This window comes from Microcebus murinus, chromosome 16 (assembly GCF_040939455.1).
Source record: "Microcebus murinus isolate Inina chromosome 16, M.murinus_Inina_mat1.0, whole genome shotgun sequence".
Taxonomy (NCBI): domain Eukaryota; kingdom Metazoa; phylum Chordata; class Mammalia; order Primates; family Cheirogaleidae; genus Microcebus; species Microcebus murinus.
The window spans coordinates 26,875,206-26,887,808 of NC_134119.1; the positions used below are offsets into that span (position 1 = coordinate 26,875,206).

The following is a 12,603-nucleotide window of genomic DNA, read 5'->3' on the forward strand; positions in this document are numbered from 1 at the left end:
CACCATGCCCGGATAATTTTTTTTTCTATATATTTTTAGTTGTCCAGCTAATTTTTTTTATTTTTAGTAGAGACAGGGTCTTGCTCTTGCTCAGGCTGGTCTCCAACTCCTGAGCTCAAACAATCCTCCTGCCTCGGCCTCCCAGAGTGCTAGGATTGCAGGCATGAGCCACTGTGCCCAGCCTTTTCCAGGATTCTTTTATGAAAAAATGCTCTAAGCAGTAATGGTTTGGAGAACATACAGAATTAAGGTTTTGCTGGGTGAATGTAACAAAACTATTAACAATGGGGCTAAGTACTGGCAAGAGAATGGCTGAATTGCTGAACCATAGAGTTTAGCATTGACAGGGATGCAAGGTAGATATTAGAGACGTTTAGAGAAAATAAAGGATTTAAGCAGCTAAAAATGCCGAAGTTGTTGGAAAATATTTTATAGTGAGAACAATACAGTATGTAAACTAGAAGGCCCCAAGAGACTAATTTCACCAGAATTGTTTGGAACCTATTGTGATACACTACAGTTCTTGAAAAATCTACAAATATGGCTACCTCTACATATAGCTTCCCTGAGATATATGGATCTAAGTAAAAGGCAAACACCAGTAAAATGCAAATCCTTTACTACCTACCCTTCACCCCTAGATTTTGCCACAAGCAGCTTCCTAAATATCTCTTCAAATTTCCATGCTTCCTTTCCTTCTCTACTGTAGGTAAAACTTGAAAAAACAATTTCAGTACTAATGGGCTTCTTTTAAAAAGTTAATTAGGAGTATCTGGGTTATTTGAAGCATTCATCAACCTCATATCCAAATTGATTGTCAGAAATTATCTACAGGCAAACTTTAAGTGTAAGTAACTCTAATATGAACACTTCTTAAACTTTGGCCTAATAATATGGCCAAAATTAGGCAGCAAGTCACCATATCTATCAAATACTAGCAGACACTAACTTCTGTAGCTATGACACTAATCAATACTGAAATCTCTTATCTTCCAGGAGGATGGTTCACGTATTTAGTGTTTGAAAAGAGTTCCTGCTGAGCTAAACATAGTGCAGTGTGCACTCTACGAAAGAGTCCATGAGACAAGCATGGGGGAGGGTGGTAGTTTAATTCTTTCACAATGCCTGTGGAGAATCTGGCAGTGATGAAAGCCTAGAAAACTCATGAAAGGCCCTTTTATAACCAGGGTGAATGTGGAGCACAAAAGCAAAGTCAGATGACCTACTTAAAGCTTTGCTTTTACTGTTGGAATTCATTCTCATTCCAGATTAGTCTCTTTCTAGAAAAAAGAAAACCTTACATAATAGTTGGAAAATTAAGATACAGGAAGTATAACTCTGCTAAGTTCCAATCTCACCCTCTGAAGTCCTCAGGTCTGTGGCCAAAGACAGAAAATATTCATAAGGAGAGGTATGTTTGCTTATCTCATTGTAACAAGGTGTTCTCTGACTGCTGGGCTTTGAGGAAATTTAAGATCTATAACCCATAGAACACAGACCAGAAGTTTGGGCTAGTAATATTATGAGAGGAAACAGTTTCTTAAATTCTTTCTGGAACTCATATAAAGCAAATGGATGGTAAAACTTGGACTGTAAGGTAATGACAGCCCAAGTTCCTTCAAAGCAGAGAAACACTCATATGTTTACTCGTTCAACTAAATTCCTTGTTTGGTGTCAGGCTGGGGAGGCAAGAGAAAGCAGCTCCTGTCCTCAAGGAGCTACCATCTCCAGTGTTTTCTCAAATCTCTTTTGCATGTTAACCAAAACATTTCATGTTAGTCAATAAAGCTCTTTTATCCAGGAAGCAGATGAATATGGCTTTTCTTCATCTTGATTCATTTACTCTTTCCCTTAAATAGAGAAGATGGAAAATTCTTATTTCATCATCTCTTCTATAATTAAAGAATTAATCTGTTCTCATTCTATTAAATCAACAAGTAATTACAGAATACCTACTACAGGTGTCAAACTGTACAGATGACACTTGTAAGAAACACAAAGAAACTTAACATAGTCTCTCCCTAATGTGCTCCCTTCTTTCCCTTCCACCTTACTTCCATGTTTGCTTTGTCTTTTCTTCCTTCCTCCCCAAAGTTTTGCTTTGAAGGAAGAATTAGGTAACTAGTCCAAGACCACAGAGCTAGATCCAGAACCTAGATTCACTGGCACCCAACTCACTAATTTTACTGAAGGGAAATGGAAAAAAAAAAATCGGGAAGGGAAAGAAAATGTCTCAGAGCCCATTATTACAGTTCTAAATCAATCTCAACTCTTCCCTCCCCCCCCCCCACATACTTTTTTGGTTGTCATCTAGTCTCACACTGGCAATTGTTGCTGCTTGGAAGTCTCTGCTCCAAGTTCTCTCTTATCAGCCAGTTTTCAGCTTAAACAAAATCTGCCCCAGTTAGTTATGGTAAAAACTATTCTCATCCCCTCCCTATTCCAAATGTTCATTATGATAGTAGCGTACTCATTGCTTCCACAGAACTTAATAAAAACTGTACATATATTTACTATCACTTATAATTAAGAGTCTGTGCTCCATATAGACCAAAGACCAGATCTGTACGGCTCTCAGGATTTACCAAACATATAGCTAAGTGTTCCACATATATATGTATGTTAGGTAATGAAATGAAGTTAATCAGCCCCTGTAGGGACTTACAGTGCTGCTTTACAGTATCTCAATCCCTGAAACTAGATTAAAATGATTCAAGACCTTTAGGGAAGGCCCAAAACAAATGCAAACCCTCTCTTGAAAAAGATATCATCCTAGGTCTTAAATTATTTCTACAAACAATTTTAAAACTACAGTGTCTAATCTGTAAAAAGACAACACAAGGATTCGTAAAAAAGATAGTAAGAACAGTCCCACAGCATCAAGAATTTCAGCCAACACACCTATTATCCACCTGTAATAATTAAAAAAAAAAAAAAAATTTAAAAAGAATTTAAGGGCTGGGCGCGGTGGCTCACACCTGTAATCCTAGCACTTTGGGAGGCCGAGGCGGGCGAGGCGGGCGGATTGCTCAAGGTCAGGAGTTCAAAACCAGCCTGAGGAAGACCCCGTCTCAAAAATAGAAAGAAATTAATTGGCCAACTAAAAATATATATAGAAAAAATTAGCCGGGCATGGTGGCGCATGCCTGTAGTCCCAGCTACTTGGGAGGCTGAGGCAGAAGGATTGCTGAGCCCAGGAGATTGAGGTTGCTGTGAGCCAGGCTGACGCCATGGCACTCACTCTAGCCTGGGCAACAAAGTGAGACTCTGTCTCAAAAAAAAAAAAAAAAAAAAGAATTTCAGCCAAGAGTCAATATGGTAAAAAAAAAAAAAAAAAAAAAGTAATGGCAGATCTAAAAAAAAGATCAAATATAAATTCTAAGCTGGGTGCAGTGGCACGTGCTTATAGTTCCAGCTACTTAGGAGGCTGAGGCAGAAGGATGACTTAAGCCCAGGAGTTCAATCTGCAGTGAACTATGACTTTACCACTTCACTTCAGCCTGGGTGACAGAGTGAGAAGAGGCAAAGGGAAAGGGAAGAAAAAATCATAATTCTAGAACTGAGAAAATACAGTAATTGAAATAAAGAGCTCAATGTATGGATTTAAGAACAAACAAACTATAGCTGCAGAGAGAATTAGTGAACTGGAAGATAGGTCAAAAGGAAGTATTCAGAATAAAACTAAGAGGCAAAAAGATAAAAAATACAGAAGAGAAGGTAAGAGGTATAAAGGACATAGTGAGATGATCTAATCTATGTGTAATTTCAGTTGTAGACAAGAGGGTGGAGAGAATGGGACAGAAGAAATATTTGAAGAGACAAAGGCTGAAAACTCTCCAAAACTGACAAAAGATATCAAACCACAGATTCAAAAAATTCTAAGAACCCTAAAACAGATAAATAAAAAGGAAACCTGGGTCTGGATACAACATAGTGAGACTTCTGAAAACCAAAGAATTGAGGGAAAAAAAAATTTTTTTTTTGTTTAAGCAGCCAGAATAAAAGGGGGAAAAAAGACACTTGGTAGACTGTTTGCAAAGAGGGCTACAAAAACTCCTATTCCATACACATGCCTTTTATAGTGGGACACTGCCACTCCTCCTATCAAGAGGTAAAGTTGGCCAGGTGAGGTGGCCCACACCTGTAATCCTAGCACTCTGGGAGGCTGAGGTGGACGGATCGCTCAAGGTCAGGAGTTCGAAACCAGCCTGAGCAAGAGTGAGACCCCGTCTCTACTAAATAGAAAGAAATTAACTGGCCAACTAAAAATATATAGAAAAAAAATTAGCCGGGCATGGTGGTACATGCCTGTAATCCCAGCTACTTGGGAGGCTGAGGCAGGAGGATCACTTGAGCCCAGGAGTCTGAGGTTGCTGTGAGCTAGGCTGACACCACGGCACTCTAGCCCGGGCAACAGAGTGAGATTCTGTCTCAAAAAAAAAGAGGTAAGTTTATTTCCCTATTCCTTTAATTTAAATTAGCCTTGTGACTTGCTTAAACCAATAAAATGCAGCAGAAATGATAGTGTGACTTCCAAGTTGACACCTTAAAAGACCTTGCTGCTGTCATTTGGCTCTCTGGGAATACTGCTGTCATAATGTTAGAAACCTTGGCTCACCTCCTTATATGAAGAAAAAGGCTCAGCCAACAACTGACACCAACTGCCTGACTTGCACTTGAGACAATCTCAGCCCCAGATAAACCATTAGCTGAGTACAACTGCATAAATGACTACAGTCAAGACCAGCAGAGGAACCAAACAAACAGCTAACTCAGCATAGATTCATCTTCACAGAATTGTGAACCAATTAAGTGGTTGTTCCTTTAAAATACTAAATTTGGGGATGTTTTCCTATGCAGCTATATAAAGTAGATACAGAAATATTTCTTCAAGGAAAAACAATTGGACTAACAGCTAATCATAATACTTAAGAATTGTTAACCCTTTGCACTCAGATGTTGAGTGTGACTTGACACGGTGAGCATCTGTAGCAGCTCGTATATCGAGCCACACTCCACATGTAGTTTCACCTCGTGGGGAAAGGGGATTTTTGTCTATTTTTCCAGTATCTTTTCTTGTTTTCATTAACATGAAAGGACAAGTAAAATGTAGATGCAGCCGGGCAGATCGTTTGAGTTCAGGAGTTCGAAACCAACCTGAGCAAGAGTGAGACCCCGTCTCTACTATAAATAGAAAGAAATTAATTGGCCAACTAATATATACAGAAAAAATTTAGCCGGGCATGGTGGCACATGCCTGTAGTCCCAGCTACTCGGGAGGCTGAGGCAGTAGGATTGCTTGAGCCCAGGAGTTTGAGGTTGCTGTGAGCTAGGCTGATGCCATGGCACTCACTCTAGCCTGGGCAACAAAGCGAGACTCTGTCTCGAAAAAAAAAAAAAAAATGTAGATGCAGAGATGGTACACTAACTTCCAGTGTAGATTATTATCCACTAGCTTAGAGCAACATTTAGATGGAAAGCTCCATATAATCACACCTCACCCTAACAAAAACCACAAAGATTGTGTTGTTTGTTCTAACAGAAAAATCAGAGGAGGAAGAAGAGACACGATTCATATTTGCAAACCATGTGAATGTAAACCAGGTCTTCATGTGGGTGAATGTTTTAAAAAATATCACACCATGAAAAATTATAGAAATTAAAATTACTCTTTGAATGTATCAATAATTTGAAATATAAAAAAATCCAAATAAATACATTTGTATGAAAAGAAACTCCAGTTTTTTATTCTACTGCCACACTTTGTAAAATCTGGGGTATTTAAAAAATTAAATCCCGAGTAGAATAAAGGAATCGAGAAAAAAGCAAGCGAGTACAAAGGGTTAACTTTACACCATAGTATTTAAGTTGCAGGCTACCAAGGAGAAAAGTAAATAGACATCATTCAAGTACTTTGCATCTTCTTCTAGAGAAAAGAATAGTATGTTTTCAGTTGTATGCAGCATTGTTCTATCATGTTAGGCAGAAGAATTACCTCATCTTTATTTGGAAATTAAGTATGGTTTGACCTCAAGCAGAATGAAAATTACATGGGACTGAACTTACAGAGGACTGAAAAAAAAATTAACGACTTTTTTTGCTTGAAACATTGCTGATTTTTTTTGGTGAGCTTTTCTCACCAAAAAGTAAACTTTTTTTTTCTTTTGACCTATTTATAGCTTACAACAAATTGGTAAAGTACATTTTTGTGAGCAAAATTTGAAGCAATAATTTTTCTCTCTACTTGAGAGAGAGAGAAGTTAAATAAGAATCTTTCTTTTATAACAGGACACGAGTAGAGACACTGGTTGCTTTACCAACCAAGGCTTTGACTGGAATGGCATATTTTCAGATTATGCCCAGACTGCTTTGAGGAATTAAGGTTGACTTCATAGAGCTGATAAAAACCTCTTTGGAAAAACTGGCCTGGTCCCTTGTCTATAACATTTCCTGATCTGTGGTAAGTAAAGAATGTCACTTTCTGGCCGGGTGCGGTGGCTCACACCTGTAATCCTAGCACTCTGGGAGCCCTAGGCAGACGGATTGCTTGAGGTCAGGAGTTCGAAATCAGCCTGAGCAAGAGCCGAGACCCCGTCTCTACTATAAATAGAAAGAAATTAATTGGCCAACTAATATATATAGAAAAAATTAGCCAGGCATGGTGGTGCATGCCTGTAGTCCCAGCTACTCGGGAGTCTGAGGCAGCAGGATTGCCTGAGCCCAGGAGTTTGAGGTTGCTGTGAGGTAGGTTGATGCCACAGCACTCACTCTAGCTTGGGCAACAAAGCAAGACTCTGTCTCAAAAAAAGAAAAAAAGAATGTCACTTTCTGACAGGCCCAGGAATCTCAAGTTACTTTGGGGCCTTGAGAAAAGAGGAATTTACCCAATTTATACAGGTTATCTACAGGCACAGATAAATCCTTGGCTTGACTCAAGAGGCTTAAAAGTCTAACCTGCGAGTGATTCCTTATGAAAAAGTTCCAGCAAGGCCAATTCTTATTACGGTTTTGCAAACAATCAGGCAGAGGAACCAAACAGATAACTAATACAAAGAGATTAAAATTTATTCTGCAAATAAATTAGTCATCTATGATATGTCTTTGGTAGAAATGGAAAACTGGAGAGAGAAACTTAAGTTTCAGAAAAAAAACTATAGTCTACCTGTTATTAGATTCCGGCCTTGTGTCCATTGTTTTTGAATTTTTGTTACTTGCCTACAATTTGGACTAAATCCTGAATTCTTTTCTGGCTACAAGTCTCCAAAATAACATTTTTACATTTTTCTTCCTTTTTCTGATTTGGACTTAATGAAATTGCCACTACCTTTCATTTCCTGAGGCTTTCCAAGCATACTTCTATTCTGGCTACAAGTCTCCAAATTAACATTTTTAAATTTTTCTGATTTGGACTTAATGAAATTGCCACTACCTTTCATTTCCTGAGGCCCTGCAAGCATACTTTGTGACAAACCCCAAGTGAGAAAAATCTGTCAGATTATTACTGCCTACCTCACACTTTAACTGAAGATGCTTCGAACGAGTTTAACATCTAGACTCCCCAACCAGACTCTTGAGAAAACTTGTCTAAAAACTGTTCCAAATATTAACCTTTGTCATTCTTCTGTTTGAAATCTTGCCTGCAATGCCATCTCCTGCAATGAGACACCACTGTTTAATGGGACTGGCCTATTTCCAGAAATGGAAGACTAGTTCAAGAGGATCCTTTGCCACTCATTTTTTTTTGAGACACAGTCTTAGCTCTGTCGCTGGGATTAGATTGCCATGGTGTCAGCCTAGCTCACAGCAACCTCAAACTCTTGAGCTCAATCCTCTTGCCTCAGCCTCCCAAGTAATTGGGACTATAGGCGTGTACCACCACACCCAGCTAATTTTTCTATTTTTAGTAGAGAGAAGGTCTCATTCTAACTGAGGCTGGTCTCCAACTCCTGAGCTCAAGCAACCTTCCTGCCTCGGCCTCTCAGAGTGCTAGGAGTATAGGCATGAGCCACTGCGCCCGACCTACACAATTATATTCATTAAAACTGTTTCATAATGGTTCAGGTACAGAGTTATAAAGTCTGTATATATAAGTATTAAGTACATTATAAAGAATTCTTTCAAGTCAATAGAAAATTAATGGATTATTTAATAAATAGTACTAGAAAAACTGCTGAACTATTCATCAAAAAGTAAATTAGCTCCTCATTTCATGCAATATCCCAAAAATAAATTCCAAATGGTTTAAAGTTCTAAGTATATAAATAACAAGAAATAACATGTCATGTAAATAAATATAAATAAATTATTTTAAAAATTGGAAATATTTGTTCTTGGGGTGAGACAGCTCTTTCTAAACATTAAAAATAAATATTTAATAGTTTCAAGTATATAAAATGTTTAAACTCCTATATGTCAACAAAACAGCAAACACTAAAATCAAATCAAAATAAGAAACTAGAAAAAAATTAGAAACTAAAAAAAGAAACTAGAAAAAACATCTGCAAAATGTTACAGGCAAGGGGTTAAATAACTTTATTAAATAAAGTGTTTACAAATCAGTTAAGTACCAATACACTCATGGAAGGATGGATAAAAGTCATGAACAGGCAATTCATAAAAGTAAAATAATTATGATAAAGAAATGAAAAAATTCATCTTTACTAACAATCAAGGAAAGCAAATTAAAGCAAGTTGGTACTTACCTCTTAAATTCACACATATTTATAAAAGTGGTAATATTTAAATGTTCATAAATTATGGGGAAATGAACCTCAAAGTATACTGCTATGATTGTAATCTCTGTGACATTTATATAAACTACTCATTTGGGACTTAGTCTATAATGCTCCATGCCATATACTAATTTTGCTTTTTACATATATGATCTCCCCAACAAAACCAGAAACCTCAAGTCAGTGACTTTCTTAACTTTCTTGTTTTTCCAACATAAAAATAAAAACCTACACATAAGCAGCATCCAATACTGTTGTAATGATGTTAGGGAAAATTATAAAACCTCTGAACCAGAGAACAGTAAATAGAAAGTACACCTCATAATATGCTGAAATAAAAAATTAAAAAAAAAAAAAAGTACACCTCGACCCCACAACTCCCTAATTTAATTTGTGGATTATTTTCACCATCCGGTTCCACCATTCCTATCTCAGGCTGCCAATCATCACTCAGGAATATCACACTCCTCAGCGCTATGCAGAAAACATCCTTCCTTTGTCAGTTTCCTGTGTCAGTTTCTAGTACGGTAGCCCAAGTCTGAGTAGATGGCTTTAGTGACAACGGGACACCACCTCTCTCTCCTTCTTTACAGAGCCTCTATTCTCATGTTTTAAACTAAAAGAGATTGCCTCATCCTTTCTAAGGCTACTGCCTATGTCCTTGATCCCATTTTGAGATCTTTCCCTCGAAATTATGCATTTCCTTCTGGTACTTTCAATTTCTCCCTCTCTAACCCTCATTTCCCTGTTTACAAATAGGCACAGATGTTCCAAACAGATTTTTTAAAATACAGACAAAAATAGGCCAGGTGAGGTGGCTCACACCTGTAATCCTAGCACTCTGGGAGGCAGAAGCGGGAGGATTGCTCGAGGTCAGGAGTTCAAAACCAGCCTGAGCAAGAGTAAGACCCAGTATCTACTATAAATAGAAAGAAATTAATTGGCCAAGTAATATATATAGAAAAAATTAGCTGGGCATGGTGGCGCATGCCTGTAGTCTCAGCTACTCGGGAGGCTGAGGCAGGAGGATTGCTTGAGCCCAGGAGTTTGAGGTTGCTGTGAGCCAGGCTGACGCCACGGCACTCTAGCCTGGGCAATAAATCAAGACTCTGTCTAAAAAAAAAAAAAAACAATACAGATAAAAATAATCTCACCATTTAACTCTACATAGGCCCCTCTTTCCTCTTCTTTCCTCATACCACTAAACTTGTGTAAGATATACTTTGCTTTCATTATCTCACTGTCCACCTCTCCTTAATGACCTCTTTATGTTCTTAATTCCTTCATTTTCAAATCTACAATTTGATCTTCCTGATCAAATACAACTTTCCTCCTCAGTTTTTATTTGCCTTGTCTTGTATTTTACATGGTATAGTTATCTTTTTCTCTCAGAAGTTTCTCAGTTCCTGGTTCTCTTGATACAATGACTACTCAATTTTAGTTCCAAAAGCTTTTTTCTTCCTTTACCATTCACACATCAAAATCTCAACTGTACCCTATTTTGGGCCAGGCATTGGGTTAAATGTTAGGGATGCAAGGAATACAAAGATAAAGCTCTTATTCTCAAGTTCATGTGTTCATTTTCCAGTTCAGTCTTTCATTCAACAAACTTTCATCAAAAAGCCAGGCACTGTGCTAGGTGATGGGCTTAGAATGCAAGTTAAGACCAGTCCCTGTCTTCAACAAATTCACAGCAAAGGCAATAAGTAAACAAGGCCAATGTGTGTTTCAGGTGCCATGACAAAACAGTCAATTCCATTTGTTTCAGGGGCTAAGGAAGGAGTGTCTACAATGTTGTCTTCCTGACCCTCCAATTCTCCCCATACCCTTTCTGCCCTAGAAAGACAGAAACCCATGCTCAGAGTTTCCATTACCACCTCCACCATCTCACTTCTGAACATACACCACCATTCTCCAAGTGCTGTGGAATGTCTTACTATCACCTTAAACTCTAAACTGTACTGATCACCTTCTCTTTAAATCCAATTTATTCTTTAGACTTATTTCTGTTAAGGATTATACCATTGTCTCAGTCTCTTAGATACCAAATTAATGTACTCCTTTCAAAATGTCTCTCTTCCTAGGTTGCCTCTGCTCTTTCTATAATAGTACTCCTACAACCACCAACCCATTTCATGCCTCTATCACCTCCTACTCAGTGTTACACAAACAAGGCTAATCATCAGAACCATAGAGTAGGAGAGGGAGAGCTTTTAAAAAACAGAGTCCTCGGTGTCTTATCTGAACATTTTGGTTTGGGATGTCTTGGGGAGGTGTCCCCAGAATCTGTATTTTCCCTACACTAATCTCTGTCCAGGCCTTCTAATGAGCTCCAGCGTGGCTATCAGCCCTACAACCACACCCCTAGGAGTCCTCCTAAAAGTGTTACTTCATCCTGCTCAAAGTTTTCAATCATTTCCCACTGAATAAACAATACATTCGAAAATATTTGGGCTGTATAGGAAGCCCTTCACAACTTGTTCCCCATTATGAGTTGAATTGTGTCTCCCCAAAAAGATACCGTGAATTCCTAACCCCTAGTATCTCAGAATGTGACCTTATTTGGAAATAGGGTCATAAGGGAGATATAATTAAGATGATGTCATACTAGAGCATTGTGGGCCCCTAATCCAATATGACTGGTGTCCTTAGAGAAGATGGTCATGTGAAAACAGACATAGGGAGAGTGTCATTTGAAGACATAGGACTTGTGTGATCATTTACATGCCAAGGAATGCAGGGGCTACCAGAAGCTAGGAGAGATGCATGGAACGGTTTCTCCCTCAGAAGGAACCAACCTTGCCAACACCTTGATTTTTGACTTCTGGCCTCTAGAACTGCGAGACAATACACTTCTGTTGTCTTCAGCAATCCAGTTTATCGTATTTTCTTATGGCAGCCCTAGGAAACCAATATAGATCCCCAAACTACATTTACAATCTCATCTTTCACTGTTAAATTCTCTGTTGAAGTTAAACTCATACAAAATTCTTACACAATTGAGATTTTTTTTTTATTCACATGCATTTCTACTTCCAGAATCCTCCTTTTTTCACCTACTACAAAAGCATACCATACTTTAGAATTTTACTTTGTCTTGATGCTTCCCATCCATCCTGTCTCTTCTCAACAACAGCACTACCAAAGACTACTTGCACTATAATTCACCATGTGCTACAATGCATGAAGCCCCTTTTAAATATCTATATTCATTTTGCTAGGGCTGCCATAACAAAGTATCACAGACTGGGTGGATTAAAGAACAGAAATGTATCTTCTCACAGTTCTGGAGGTTGGATGTCCCAGATCAAAGTGTCAGCAGGTATGGTTTCTTCTGAGGCCTCTCATCCTTGCAGATGACACCTTCTCAACTGTGTCCTCTCCTCACGCAGCTGTCTCTCTGTATGTGTGTGTTTCTGGTCTGTTTCTCTGTGTACAAATTTCCTTTTCTTATAAGGACACTAGTCATATTGGATTAGAGCCACCCTAAAGACCTCATTTTAACTTTATCAACTCTTTAAAGTTCTTATCTCCAAAAATATTTTATGGTCATTCTCTATGTCGATACATAAAATCCTATCTTACTCTCATCAATGACTATACATTGTTCAAAAGAAAGGATGTACATCAAGCAAATAAAAGAGAATGTGTGTGAACACCCAGCAGGGGCTAAATAAAGCTGAAGAAATAAGAATAACAAAAGAATTAAGAGGGCTAATGTGATGGTCAACTATTAACTCTCATACAGGAAAAGAAAGAGTTGAGGTAAGATAATTTTATGAAAACAGTAAACACACTGACTGGAGAGACCTAAAGCAGCTGATCTGGGAGGAGGTACTCCAAAGTAAGCCCTCTCCCTTCTTCAACGTTT

At 38.2% G+C, this 12,603-nt stretch overlaps 1 protein-coding gene and 1 long non-coding RNA gene across 3 annotated transcripts in view; one reads left to right on the forward strand and one right to left on the reverse strand.

The window, feature by feature from the left end:
• PTPRA (protein tyrosine phosphatase receptor type A) overlaps positions 1 to 12,603 on the reverse strand; it is a 134,729-nt gene that overhangs the window by 75,649 nt on the left and 46,477 nt on the right. The gene's annotated exons all lie outside the window — the stretch shown is intronic.
• LOC142876876 (uncharacterized) overlaps positions 1 to 12,603 on the forward strand; it is a 105,068-nt gene that overhangs the window by 73,082 nt on the left and 19,383 nt on the right. The gene's annotated exons all lie outside the window — the stretch shown is intronic.